This window comes from Thermobia domestica, chromosome 9 (genome assembly GCF_964235325.1).
Source record: "Thermobia domestica chromosome 9, izTheDome1.hap1.1, whole genome shotgun sequence".
NCBI lineage: Eukaryota > Metazoa > Arthropoda > Insecta > Zygentoma > Lepismatidae > Thermobia > Thermobia domestica.
The window spans coordinates 64,862,200-64,878,433 of NC_137462.1; the positions used below are offsets into that span (position 1 = coordinate 64,862,200).

General features: G+C 36.7%; 1 protein-coding gene across 1 annotated transcript in view; it reads right to left on the reverse strand.

Moving 5' to 3' along the window:
• LOC145660852 (G-protein coupled receptor Mth2-like) overlaps positions 1 to 16,234 on the reverse strand; it is an 82,862-nt gene that overhangs the window by 21,652 nt on the left and 44,976 nt on the right. The window lies entirely within an intron of this gene.

Sequence of the window (16,234 nt, forward strand, 5' to 3'; positions counted from 1 at the left end):
TGAAAGAGGAGAAAAATGTAAAGCCTGCTCAAACTGCATAGAATTGTAGTGCAAAATAATCTCTATGAATTTGTTAAACTCACATTTCCGTCTGGATGTCTCCACGTAGAACTTAGATAAAATTTTGACATAGGTTTGTAAGTTGGTTCAAGAGCATGAACCAGACGAGAAATCTCCAGGTGAACTTCCATAAAAATTTTAGATGTTAACTTGTGAAATTTAAAGAAATCACGTATTTTGGGGAAAAACGAAGCTTGAGCACCGTAAATGGGCGGATACGAATAAAATAGAATTGAGGACGCAAAATAATTTGACGAATGAGAGAAAAAGTAGGAAATTAAAAACGCAGTTAGAGGCGTCTCCTAAAAGATTGGCGAGTTGAGAATTCAAAATTTCAAGTTAGTTGTAGTAAGTTGAAGACTGGGAACCAGTGCGTCAAAAACATTCAGGCCCACCCAAAAGTTTCACACACACACTGCACTCCAAAACATACTACACATTAATTAAGATACATAATGAGCGGCTAAGTTAGAAAACAGCCCAGTGGACGATTTTCGACAGCACTAAAATACAGACATTTATACGTAAATTTTCTTTAACTAAAAGAAACTTTAAAACTCCGAAATACATTCAAATATTTACATACCTTTTGTGTGAGTGATACATTTTCACTCATATACATATATTTACGAAAAATTTCAGACAACAAGCGTTAACGGATTGGTTTAGCTAAGAGTAGTAACGAGTTGGGAAAACAAACTTGAACGTTGCTTACACATTTCCAGAAAGCACTTAGACTAGCCTTAAGAATATGCGATTAGTTTGCATTACCATGAACACTTCTTAAAAACACTTAATATAATTAGTCCGTGCAACACTAAACTCACGACACAAAGAGTGATATTGGTGCAGTGTGATAATTGAAAGTGCTAGTGCAGAAAAGTGCATTGTGGAAGAGATAGATCGACGGAAGCCCTACTTCGATGGAGACGGACAGACCAAAGCGCGTCGCCCCTCACAGATTAGGAAGGAAGCACAGGAAAAGTCTGATGAGAAAACCCAGGAACCAGGACATTTGTCGCGCAGGCAAGAAACAAGAAAACGTGAGGACTCCTGTGCATGTGTGGTCAGGACAGTGGTGACAACGAAAGGAAGACCCACCTAAATTATTTCCTGGTGTTGAAGGGCCAATTTTCAGCATTAAATTAAGATGCAAGACGTTCTTCGTACAGAAATTAAAGCCGGAAATTTGATATTTCAAAAACTTAATTTTATCGCATTGAGAATACTTACTCTATTTCAAACTTCGGCTATTAAAGATTAAAAATTTTACCTTACATTGAGCTATAGAGACACTTTAGCAATTTTATTTATATACAAGGGAGGATCAAATGAAAACCTTAGAAGTTTATTATAAATTTCAAATGTTGTGCTATTGCTTTGAAAGTTAGCAATATTGTTTCTAACAGCATTCTCTTTCTTCAGTAGGTCGCAGAAGAGTCTAGTCAAACAAGCGCCAGTACAGGAGCAGTTTCAAGATGACCGCCCCACTGTCCACGGTGATCCGGTTTTTGAGTAGTGAAGGTGTGAAATCAATTGTAATTCATCGCAGGATGGCAGCAAAGTATGGTGATTCATGTTTGTTCCTGCAGAAAATATACGAGTGATGTAGGAAGTTTAAAAGTGGCGTAACATCTGTGGAGGATGCTCCTCGACCGGGACATTCTCACCGCGTAGTGACCGACGACAACATTGCGTTAGTGGAATAGCTTGTAAAGGACAACAGGCGTATTACCCTGAAAGAAATCGCAACAATGATGAAGATTAGCTTTGGTTCAGCTCAACATATTGTGCATAATGTTCTGCATTTCAATAAGGCATCAGCAAGATGGGTCCCACGTCAGATGACTGCTGAATTGAAAGATCGTCGCGTCGACGCCTGTGAAGGATTTCTGCGTCGTTTCAACGCCGAGGGTGATGCACTTCTGCACAGGATTGTTAGGACTACTCAAAGAAGCGTATTAGTATTAGTAGTTCGAATTGCAAATTTTTGATAAAAGAAGACAATCTAAGTATTTAAATTAAAATGTTTAAATTTTGCATACGCGTCACGAGTTAAAGTGCGTCTTTTACGCTATTCACAAGCACTCTTTGTATGTAAGATAATTAAAAACAAAGCTTGATATATTTTCTAGAAGTGCATTCAGTGTATTGTTTAAATTGTATAAAATCACTGTTTGTAAAGTTATTCACATAGAAGTTGGTAACTTAATGAATTTATTTCAATCAATATGCTAACAAGAGCTTAATGAATAATCTGCAGTAATGTCTCAATAAAAGTATTTGACGTAGAGAGCTCAAAGGTTAATTAGTGATTAGAAAACGCAAATAATCTCATAATCAGTCATTTTTGTGTTAGAGGTACGGAATCCGTCAATGAAACGGAACAGATATTATATTCTGTCATGAAGAATACGTATTGGCTAGTAACCATAAACTAGGCTAAGCAAAGCCGCATTTAATACTCAAATGCAAAGACATCTTTTAAAAGAATTCTCAAACAAATGTGTCTATTTTCCATGGTTTTCCTTATGTTGCAACAGTAGCATATGCATATAGCCGTAGGCTGTCGTCATTAGTAAAATCTATGCGCATAGACTTCCGATCGCTCTATTGTTTAGAGGATCAAAATGATACATTAATTGTCTTCTATGTATGTATGCATGCCTGTATTTATGGTTTATCTATATATAAATTTGTCTTGGTATTTTTCTATATTCGCCAATTTGTGTGTATATGTTATGCATGGTTAAATAACAATACTACTCGCATTAATATTATGTGTGTATGATGTATGTTTGTTGTTTATGTTGATATCAAATTTCATATCTGTTGTAATTATCTCCTAATCGCAGTTATGATTAGAAACGATTAGAAGCCAGGGATAGGCTTACTTAGTTTCCTTAGGTCATTCCATTTTTCTTTCGAAAATTTCTCACTAAATCTCAAATCGAAGTCATGATTTATTTCAACTTATTTCACCTTATCCACGTATTCTAGATTATTCCACTTATTTTTTTAAAATTTAACTCAACCTAAATCGTATGTATTTAAATTCAGATTCCATAAAACTATACCATTCTTAAATTCAGTATTTTTGGAAATGTCATTAGTCATAAAGTATCAGCCGATCAACGTTAACCATATGTTTATCATCGAATATCACGTGAATAAATATTTTCAAATGTAAGGTTGTAAATTAATCAGTTTTATATTGTACATAATCATCAGAGCTCATTATGTAAGGATAAACAATCATAAATTTCACCTAGGACTGATTATGCATATCGGTTTCATTAGTTTGTTTGTGTGTGTCGGGCTACTTTGGTGCTAAGGCCTTATGCCTTACTTTTCATCTTTGTTAACACATGTTCAGGCTATATTTGTAGATCGCGATATTTTTTGGTGGAATTCTAGCGGTTTTGGTTTTCAATTTAGCGGGATTTTGTGCAAACTCGGTGGTAACACTGTAAGAGTGTCTGTGTCACGCCAACATTTTATTCTAAGCTGCAAAACTGTGCCAAAGAATCTCACGAAATGTCAAAATCAACTTACGGCGATAAAGCGTTGGCATTGAAAACTGTTTTTCATTGATTTGAGCTATTCAAAAGCGGCAAGAAGTCGGTTGAAAACGAGTAACGATTGAGACGTCCTTCGACGTCAAAAACAGATGAAAACGTGCAAAAAGTGGCACAAATGATTTGTTCAAACACGCGAATGGTTATTCGAGAATTTTCCGAAGAACTAAACATCTCTATGGGTCCGTGAAAAGCACTCTAACCGCCGATTAAATGGGCAAAGGGCTTCCTTCTTCACCACGAAAACTCGTCGTTCCGCATCTTGCTTGTGATCCGCGAATTTTTGGTCGAAAAAAATATTCCTGTTTGTCCATATTCGCTGTACTCTACAGATATAACACCACGCGACTTCTGGCTCTTCCCAAAAATTAAAACCGTGCTTAAACGAAAATTTTGACACCATTCCTGACATTGCGAGGGCCACAACAGAGCAGCTGTATGACCTTCCAAAAGAAGTCTTCGAGATATGCTTTCAATCATGGATTCAACGTTGGAACAAGCGCATTGATATCCAAGGACAGTATTTTGAAGAAAATTAAATTGAATTAAATGTAAGCTTATTACTTTGTTTCTTGAAAAAATTACCGTGTTTTTTAATAACCTCGTAATATTAAATCACATCTCGTTATTTAGATGCAAAAGATTGAGCTAATCCGATCTTCACCAACTTTGACACGGTGATAGACTTCGACGAGCTAAGCATACGTATAAAACATTATGGTGTACAGCTCTTTTGTTCTCTAGTTCTTGGCCATTGAAGTTGAGATTTGGATTAATTTTTTAACTATTGAGTCCAAATCGCAAATTTGAAGTATAATAAATCGGGAATCAAACATTTCGACACCATAATATTAGCATGTCTACTGGTATCATTAAAGTCAATTTCCATTTCAAATTTGTTCAAGTGGAGACCTTTAGTTCCTGAGTTAGAGACCATAAAATTTTGAGTACGGGCTTAATGAATATGTGAAATATTAAGTAAACACAATCAGTATTTATGGAATAGGTTTGCTAAAAAAAAAAAATCAATAGACGATTTTTTTTTCATTATAGTGAAATATCCTTTTATCATTAGTTTTATCTAGACCCTTAATCAAAATCATGTTCAGGATGGCAACCATATGTTGTTATGTTTAGTAATTACAAATGAATTTCCCACTTAGAAATATACTCATAAAGCACGTTTAATGACACTCTAACAAGAGGTCATTTGGGGCTCTAGACGGGCAATTACTCTTCATCTCCTCCGAGTTTGAGTTTTATATACATTTTAACCAATAGAATAATGACAGGCCTATATCAATGAACAAGAATTTTAGGAATGATCCAAAAAATGGATCAAAAGATTGCGATCTTGGCTAATACATAGTTTTTGGATCAGGGGCAACAAAATTTCTACGGAATTTCATAGTTCTCGTATTTTCTACGGAATAAGCACATCATATTGAGTTAAGTGATAGTTTGAGATTGTCCACACTATATGCATTTCTCCTGATATAATAGTCCGGGGGAGAACTCGCAATTTTTAGCCGTACCATGATATATATATATATATATATATATATATATATATATATATATATATATATATATATATATATATATATATATATATATATATATATATATATAAGGTTTTTCAGCTGATCGTATATGATTTTGGGGTGCTGATTTCGAATCCGATAAATGCTTTTCTGTAAACCTTGGAGAAACTTTGCAAACGGGGGGTAAAGAGGGGTGGTGTTCTCTTACTTTCCATGTCTTAAATTACTGGATTATCTCAGCATAATTTCATCTTTCTCATATCCTATTGACAGTAGAATATTAATTCATATACATTTTATAAATAACCATACTAGTAACCAATTAACAGAATTTGATAATTTTCTCATAAATGTCACAGTTGCCAACTATCAATAAAATTTACAGAAATATTTTTTATACAGAATGTTTTATTTTACAAACTTTTCACGTAGAAAATGTTACGAACAAGAGAAGTAGCATATATATTCAAAATATACAGTCCTTAAGCTCTCATATAAGACATGAATAAAAGCCAGACAACCACTAGAAAGGAAATGGGGAAGTACAATTTTTGACTTCTAAATATGGTTAGTACAAAAGTAATACATTCGAAACAATTCAAATATATATTTCTTGTAAACTATTTCCAATTTGTCTCTTAATCATTTGTGAATAGCCTTAAACGTGTTCGTTGTGTAGAAGTTCTACTTCCTCTCTTGAACGTCATAGATGCCAACTATCACAGAATTATGTTTCTTCGTATTTTGATTCGAATTTTTAGTGATAAAAACGTAAAAGGATATACAATATTTTTATTTACTCTTCATATAATTTCAGGCGAGCAACAAAGACAAGAATTGAAAGCAAAATTTTATTAGAAATTTTGCATTCATCAACGTAGTACTGTTACTACCTTTTTCTTCTGATGTAATAACAGTACAATACTAACTTTTTGCACATTAAAGCAATCGCAAAAAGTTCAAATTACGGACATGCAAACTTATGTGTAGTTTAGGCGAGATCATAATCTAATTTTTACCAGAGAAGAATCAGACTGGTTCAAAATTCATTGCTGATGAACACATAGCGAGCACAAAAAGATTGTCTGAAATGGAATATAGACTAATCAGTTTATCGAAAATACATACATGAGATATTGTCATGGACTTGCTGGTGTAATTGGATTTACTCGGCAGCCAAAAACATTAGCCGCATGGGCTCTTTCCTTAAACGTGTTTGGTCAAATTCAGAAAGACGTAGACGATATGAGAAAATTGGAAAATGAGGACTGTTTTCCATCACAAGGAGGAGACAGGTCTACGTATCAAAGTTGACTGCAGATTGCGAGAAGATTCGTGAATTTTTGTCAGCATGTATCGACTCCCTTGATAACAAAAGCCATCCACCTACGGGTTTAGTTAATATTGTTAGTGGACAAATTTTGCGTGAGAGTGCACTAAACGTACAAGACCCTGTCAATGTGGAAACACAGCACTTGACTGACTATGTGTGTAAATGATCTGGAAGTTTTCACCAAAGTATTTCCTAGAGCACTAGATGTTAGACGTTACGAAATCAGTGAAGTTATGCTCGACTGATAATTATAATTGACCACAGTGTTATTTATCTTCGTATAATAGACCTCGACCACAGTGTTATTTATCTTCGTAAAATAGACCTGCTCCTATCATCTCGTGATATTAATGTGGATGATGTGCTTTACCATGAATTTGCTCCAGTTCCAACTGCTCTGTTTAATAAGAAGGGGAAATGGGAGAAACCCCAAAAGTGTGTTTCAACACAAACTTGCCGTAATGAAATCAGCAAGATCGCTAATAAACAACCATCAAACTGTCATTCTTGACGGTTGTGTAATGCTGTGGCAAGTATCATGGCCAGCACATCCGGCTACTGTAGAAGCATATGTAAAGATATTTCGCAGCAATGGTGGAAAGTGTGCTCAAACAAGCCCATATTCTGCATGTAGTATTCGACATATACTATGAGAATGGCATCAAAGCAGCAACAAGAAGGAAGCGACAACAAGGAAATTGAAGACAATATAAACTTACATTATAAACTCCTTTACAAAAAAAGAGCGTTTGTATTGACGTCAATGAATACAAAAAGCAACTTATTTCATTAATCACAGAATCGCTCATGAATATTAGCATAGATGAATCTCATAGATTACTTATCACTGGACCACATCCATCTCCCATTGAAGTGGGAGCAGGACTATGGGATGAACCAACAACACACGAAGAAGCTGACGTAAATGTGGTCCCCATAGTTCTTAGAGAGGCTAAACATGCTCCTGATCAATCTATAGGGGTAAAGCATGACGATATGAATGTACTAGTGCTACTTGCATATAATGTATATGTTTAAAAACTACACCAATCGTAATGGAAAAATGCACTGGATCCAGAGAAATAAGTGACATAAATGAAGTTCTAAGAGTGCACAGTCCGTATATGGTGAATATTCTGGCAGTCCATGCTCTAACTGACTGCGCTACTACTTCATCTCTTGCTGGGATTGGTAAAGGCTGAATGCTGAACATTTTATCGAAATTTCGAGGCACACTTGAAGCAGTTGGTGATCCCAAAGCAGAAGAAAGCTTAACAGCAAAGCAGTGTGATACATTTGTTACTCAGTTATACAGCCCTGGAAAACCGTTACCAAAGGATTACGAGCTGGACTATGGAAGAAAAAGATGACTAACAAGACAATCACAAGTCTGCCATCTCTTTCTAAGCTTCCTCCAACTGTTGGTGCACTACCAGAACATTATAACGGCGCTCATCTTCAGATAGCCATATGGAAATCAGTTGAACAAACTAATTCTTCTGATCTAGATCCAAGAGATTTCGGATGGAAATATTTACCATATGGTGCAGAAAAATATGTACTTCGTATGTTGCCCGCGACTACACCAATAGCGCCTGATGTAGTAGTGAACTCAATTAGCATCTCATATACAACGGGATGCTATCTTGGTTGTGGTTGCCTTGGAAGGTCATCGAAGTGCACATCGTTCTGTACCTGCCAAAGTGAGTGTATGGATGAACCAGAACAAACAGAAGAGAGTGATGAAGAGCAATCCACACTTTCCCTGTGCGTTGATTCTGATAAAGTTCTGTACTGTGTTTCTCTTTTTTCAAACAACACGTGTTAATGCTTTCAACAACATATAAGTATGCAGATACTGTTGCAAAAATATAGCTGGTTTGGTTTTCTTTGTTGTACTGCGTGAAAAATTAAAATTAGACAATAAGAAGCATATTTCTCCATTTTACGAAAGAAACATTTCTCATATCGCTGTCACAATTGTAGCTTTTCCCAATATCCAGTTTTCCTACGATTATAGCGTATTCGAAGTGACATGAAGAGTAAATAAAAAATATTACATATATTTGCATAGATCTCTTTCCTTTAACGTTTTTATAACTAAATATTCGACCAAAATACGAAAAAAAAATCCGTGATAGTTGGCAATTATGACGTTCATGGGAGGAAGTAGAATTTCTACACAACGAACACGTTTAAGGCTATTCACAAATGATTAAGAGACAAATTTGAAATAGTTTACAAGAAATATATATATTTGAATTGTTACGAATGTGTTATTTTTGTGCTAACCATATTCAGAAGTCAAAAATTGTACTTCCCCAATTCTCTTCTAATGATTGCCTGGCATTTATTCATAGCTCATATGAGAGTTTAAGGACTGCATATTTGGAATATATGTGATACTTCTCTTGTTCTTATGGGGCCGCGGTGGCTCAGTGGTGTTGCTCGGCAGACGCCGTGCCGTTCACCTCGTTGTTCCGGCAGGTGTTCGAGTGGAAATAGTGAGTGTGTTAACTTGCTTCAACTCAACCTGCATTGTCAAGTGGAGTATTTTCTATTACCAAGTAGTTCGAGTTATATTTACTCTTTTCATCATATTGTCTAGTGTGAAGTACAGGTTTACCTACTAAGTGCATTATGTCTGTTATCCGAGTGAATACTTTACGTTTGTCATTTCAAGATGTTGTGAACAAGCCTAACACATTGGTCTTGCATGAATGGATCCGCAATACTTTTCATCTGCTTCCTGATCAAGTTGTCAGTATTGAGTTTGATTATAGTCGCAAACAGTTATATGTTAAGTTAATCTCACAAGTGCTTTGTGAACAAATTCTGTTTCGAGTGAATGGAAAGGTTAGTTATTCAGATGATCTTGGTACTTTTAACATTTTAATCGATTCTGCCAGTTCCAATATTATGACTGTCCGTTTACATTTGGTACCCACCGAGTTGGAAGATCATCATATTTCTCGTGTGCTTTCTCAGTACGGCGAAATTAAGTCAATTGCAGACGAAATGTATTCTACTGGACACATCTATGAAGTAAGGACTGGGAGAAAGATAATACGTATGAGCATTAAGCGCCCCATACCTTCTTATGTGACTATCTGTGGTTTACGTTTGTGGTTAACGTATGGAGGTCAAGTTAAAACCTGCGCCATTTGTGACTCACCAAATCACTTTCTGATGGAATGTACAAAGCGTCGTCTTCCTCCAACCGTATCAGCTTCAGTATCCAGTGTCTCACCATCCAGAGCCCCGCCCATGCCCGGCAATTTGAATAAAGTGGATACTCAACCGAACGTTCATTCGTTTACTAGTTTTCCTGTGTTAAGTGAGAAACGTCCTCCAACTTTACAGGAGAACCTTCCACCTTCAACTGCAACTGCTGCAAGTCCTTTTGCTAAGGCACTTAATGAAACTTAATCCACTTGTCCGCTTGGTGCCCCCCCTAGTTCTACAGCATCTCACACCAGTTCTCCTGCTATTGCCTCCCAGCAGACCCTTGCTTCTAATGCAACGCAGAGTGACTCTTCCAGTTCCACTACCATAGCGCCTAATAGTTCGGATATTCCACAACAGAGCATTACTGTTTCAGCATCTTCCGCATCGGAGATGGATACGCTACCTGAAATCACGGTAAGTACCCCACCGTTAGTGGGCATTGATGACTCTCACCAGGAAGTGACGGATTCTTTCGATAGAGATTCACCATCTACAGAAGCATCCCAGCTTCCCTCTCTACCCGAGAAGAGACGTCGCAAAGGTCGATCTCAGTCTTCCCCTCGTGATACATCCAGTAGAGCCAATAAACTTCAGAAAACTAAGAGCGTTCCCCCCGTAAACAACAATTGTGTGTCTGGTTTCACGAGGTCACGAGTAGATCCCCATCATAGTGAAGCAAGTGCTAAGACAAATGATAGTGCTACCTCTTCGGACAAGTGATCATATCACCTTCCAGTATAGAATGGGAATGTGTGCGAGTGTTGCCCCCCGTCTTTGTTTTTTCAAGTGTATTGTGTCATTTCTTTGTGTCGTGCTTTTTTGGTGTCTTTTTATTTTTCTGTGGCCATTAAATATGTATGCCACGCGTATAGCCACTCTTAATGTCAATGGCATTTCTAGTCTCACCAAGCAAAAAGCGCTAGCCGATTACATCAACCAATCGTCTCTGGATATAATTTTCCTGCAAGAATGCAATATTGACAATTTCTCCTTTCTTTTTAATCATTTGTGGGAAGTCAATCCTTCCGAAACTGGTTCTGGAACAGCTATTATATATCGCAAAGATATCTCATTAACCGCTTTCTCAAAATTTCCGTCAGGACGTATTATCGCAGCCAATTATGAAAGCATACACTTTTGTAATTTATATTCGCCGTCCGGGAATACCAAACGTGCTGAGCGAAACTCCTTCTATCTCACCGACGTTCCAATGGAGTTACATTCTGGTACCAGAGATTTGATTTGTGTAGGAGACTACAATGCAGTGTTAGATCCTATAGACTCAAGTTGTGGTTACAATACTTCTCCTACATTACGTAAATTGATTCAAGACTTTAAGTTAGTTGACGTATGGCGTCATTATAAAGGTAACACCCCAGGGTACACTTTTTTCGACGAAATGGATCCTCACGTTTGGATAGGATCTATGTCAGTACCACTTTAATTAATTTTGTGCGCTCCATAAACGTTCAACCGGTATGCTTTTCTGATCACTGTGCTGTGGTTTGTACCATTGATCTACCCATCCGTAAGTACTTAAAATCATCCTTTGTTTGGTCACTCAATAACAGCATTTTACCTGACGAGGATCTACAGTTGCTAATTACCAATAGGTGGAACTATTTAATGCACTTTAAATCTCAAAAGAAAAGTTTGTTTTCATGGTGGTTAAATCACATTAACCGTCCTTTCGGTCTATCTGTAAACAGCACTGCAAAGACAAATCCTCTCTTCTTAAAGAGCAATATAATTATTACCATCACTTATTATGTGACTACTATAAAGAACTTGCTCAAGGAGTAGACGTACTCCTTCGTATTAAGGAAATTAAGGCACTCCTACTCACTTTACATCGAAAAAAAATCAAGGTTTTTTCACGAGAGGCAAAACAACGATGCTTCAGCATGAAGTTCCCTCTTTACATACAGTTATCTGTGAAAAGCGCAGAGGTAAACAAAACCTTATTTCCAAGGTCTCCTTTCCTAACGGTGTAGTTCACGAGCATGATCAGGTAATCCCAGCTTTGTACGATGCATACCAAAACCTATATTCCCCCGCTCCAACCCAATCTTCTGACCCTTGCTTCGAGCGTCCGACCGGTACTTTCACCCCGGAGGCTCGTAACATACTCAATGCCCCCTTTACAGAAAGAGAAGTCAAGCAAGCTATTTTTGCGGGGAAGTTAAATAAATCTCCGGGACCCGATGGTCTTACATTAGAATTTTACCGCCAATTTCACAGCATTCTTACGCCTTTTCTCACAGAAATGTATAACGAACTCCGACTCACGCCCACGTGCATCTTTTCCTTTACCGCTGGCATAATGGTACTTGTACCTAAACATGCAGGTGCGCATGACTTTGATAATTTTAGACCGATTACCCTCCTTAATGTTGACCAGAAAATTTTATCTCGTTGCCTTGCCTCTCGTTTAGAACCGTTTCTGAATCAAGTCTTACACAATGATCAGTATGGTTTAAAACATACAAAACCTATGTTTTTAGCACTAAGTAATATACGAGAAGGTATTCATTGGTGTCAGAAAACAAGTTCTCCGCAGGTCGCTTTATTGGCGCTTGATTTTCATAAGGCATTTGACAGATTGTCACATGATTACATGTTTAAGGTACTTGAAAACTATGGTTTCGGAGACAGTTTTCTTAATTTGATTAAATTTCTTTATACTCAACGATATGTAAGATTAAAGGTTAATGGTGCACTTACATATCCTATCAATGTACGTCGAGGTATTGCACAAGGTTGCCCCCTGTCTTCCATTCTATATAGCTTGGTTCTTGTTCCCTTTCTTTTAACACTGGAACAACAACTTCAAGGTATACAGATTGGTGCAACATCCTTAAAATTACAAGCATTTATAGACGATATACATTGTTTCATTACCAGTCCACAGGAACTGTCACGTGTTGAACTTCTCATATCGAACTATGAGTGCGTTTCAGGTGCTATTCTCAATAAACAAAAGTCACGCCTGATGTATATAAATCCGGCTGACCAACACGTGTATTTGTCTACGTTCCCCTTTACTGATCGCATCAAAATCTTAGGCGTAACTTGGCAACGTCGTATAGCAGATACTATAGACTACAATTTTCATACCACAACCTGTACTTTGGTTGCACTCATACACCAAAGTAAAGTCCGGCAGGTCAGTCTTGCAGGCAGAGTATACCTTTTAAATGTTTTTATTTTTAGTCGTCTTTGGTTTCTGACTCATTTTTTTTTCCTTGCCGAAGAAATACCTAAGTATCATACGAAAACACACAGGGCAACTGTTGTGGCATAATCACTGCCTAAGGGTAAGTCACGAGACTGCGTGTTTATCAAAACGTGATGGTGGCCTTGGCCTTAAAGACATTAAATTTCAGAGCTACTCGCTGCTGATTCATCGCGTCTGCCAAACATTATGCTCCTACTCCGAATCCTTTTCCAGCAAGGCGTTATGTGTACCACTACGTCATATTGAGTTACAAGCTCCCCTGCATATACAACCTTGGATTTCCCTTGTGCCATACCTCAAGGACGTATTTCTTGATATTAGTTACTCGCTTATCGCACGGAGTCACCTTGAAGATCTTTCTGTTAGACAATTACATAATCATTATCATGGCACCACAACTTCGGTTCCCCGTATTGTAGAACATTACCCAATGACACACTGGAAGAAAATCTGGGAAAACATTCATACTCCGGTATTGTCTCCTGCCATGCAATCTCTTTGGTACAGTGTTGTTCACAATATATATCCTACTAACGGGAGACTTTATGAATTGGGTATCTGTAATATTTCTTTCTGCGGTACTTGTTACGTTCTCGATACTCTCCAACACCGGCTCGAAAGTTGCCCACGAAACACAGCTATATGGTTTCATTATCAAAAAATCATTGCCCGTATCTGCAGAACAACTCCTTCTAATATTCACTGTACGTCATTCATGCTGCTTCCGGATTATCAATTTTATCCCAGCACTAAACATAACGCAATTTTATGGATCACGTCCCAAACTATCGATATTCTTTTATGTAATGATTTTAATAATAATGTGACTTTGTATGTCAATCAATTATTGTTCCGTATGCAAACTCTAGCACTTTCAATTCGTAAACAAAAGTTTGCTAATTTTCTAGCAGCAATTTATTGATGTGTCTATTGTATTTTTTTGTTGTTGTTGTTGGTATAATTGGATGCTCACAGTACCATTTTCTTTGTTAATCCTTTCTGATGTAATTGGCTAAATAAGAGTACAATAAAGTATTTTTTAAAAAAAAGTGGTAGAGCGTTCACCTCTGGTGCTAGGGGTCTCGGGTTCAAACCCTGCTCCCGCCAAGTGAACTTTGTGGTGGACAAACACCGTGTGCGTGGGTTTCCTCGGGGTTTTCCCGTTTCCTCCCACTTTCTTCATTCCACCATTTCATTCATTACTCATCATCACCGTCTCCTTTAGCCTAACCGCCATAACCGTGGGACGTAAAACTCAAAATTTCATTTCATTTCATTTCTTCTCTTGTTCTTAACATTTTCTACGTGAAAAGTTTGTAAAATAAAACATTCTGTATAAAAATTATTTCTGTAAATTTTATTGATAGTTGGCAACTGTGACATTTATGAGAAAATTATCAAATTCTGTTAATTGTTTACTAGTATGGTTATTTATAACATATGTATGAATTAATATTCTACTGTCAATAGGATATGTGAAAAAATGAAATTATGCTGAGATAATCCAGTAATTTAAGACATGGAAAGTAAGAGAACATCACCCCTCTTTACCCCCTGTTTGCGAAGTTTTTCCAAGGTTTACAGAGTGGCACTCATCGGATTCGAAATCAGCACCCCAAAATCATATAAGATCAGCTGAAAAACCTTATATATATATATATATATATATATATATATATATATATATATATATATATATATATATATATATTCATGGTTCATTAGCTTCTCTCTCGGACTGTAAAACGTACAAGAAAATTTTTGATTGAAATATCTTGGATCAGGGGCCACAAAATTTTGAACGACCCCTAAATCGAGTTTTCTACAGAATAAGCACATCATTCTGAGTTATGTGATAGTTTGGGTTTGGCTACATTATATGTAGTTCTCCAGATATAAGGTGTACAAGAAAAATTTTGGTTGAAATATATTGGACCTAAGCAAAATCTCAAATGGCTCTGCTCTTCAACGGAAAGAGAATCTCGAAAAGTTTTTGTGGCTAGTGGAAGTGTCATGTAATTATATAGTTTCTGGCTAGGAGAAATATGAGAGAAAATTGCTTCCAACGAACATAGCCGCCAATTTACCAGTTTATGGCTAAATGTAGCCATTTTCATGTGATGATTAGCTAAAGAAAATGTGGTTTAGCATGAGCTATAATTAGCATTAAACAATCCTGAATTCAAAATTGCCCGTTACTAGACATTTGTTCTTAATAGTAGACCTAGTTGAACCTCTTTTTCAAAATTTCTCTTAGAAAAGTAACCTATGAATTAAAACGATAACTGTAGCTTGCTTTTTTTTCTGTCCATTCTGTTTGCAGTAGCACTACATTTCTACAAGGAGTAATTACTTGTCATTCATGTTTATTCACATAAAAAATTGAGGCTTCGGAAACTTTGGTCTTCGTTCCCATAAGTTAAATTATGTGCGTAGTTAGTTTGTGTATGATTTGTATCGAGCTTGAGCTGTGTAATTTTAATGTTGCGCTCATCAATATATCTCTAGAATACAGTTGATTTTGAGTTTAACGTCATGTTCAGCGGCGAGGGTATATGAGACGTGGACCTACTGATTAACGTGGAATCCGAACCACATGAGCTCCCGCCGGGAATCGAACCCGAGTCTCCCATGCCAAAAGTGCGTACGCTAACCGCTTAGCCACGAATGAGCTCTGTCACTAGAATAGAGTCAGCATTATCACAAAAATAGGAAACTAAATTAAGAATTCAAGAGATTTTAGAACTTTCAGTCAATGAGAGAGCAAAACGTACTTCTTATATTTTAAGTGTGAACAGTGAAAGTGTTTGATTTAAGAATATAAGGAAGTGAGTTATTAGGATATTATACACTCATAGAATTAATTTGGTTACCCCTAATGAATACCTTGATGAGATTGCAACATTGTATCTGCAAAATTTGGCAATAGTGCAGCAGGTATTGGTGCGTCCCTTTCTATAGACGTGTTCAGTATCTGAACATGTTAGGATATAACTTTTTCCGCAGTTGCAACATTACATTTCAGGTTTCACTTCCAAGAGAAGAGTACCTCTATTTTTCACAATGTAGTTAGAGTGAGCTCAATAGGCAACTACCATACTGATGATTAAGGCCCGGATTTTTATGTAGTACAAAGTACCGAAATATGTACATAAATATGTAACAAAAATCAATGAAATATGTTAAAAATATGAAAATATGTAAAAATATTTTTTCGTGTTTATTTTGTGTCTGTGTTATTTTCTTAGCTAAT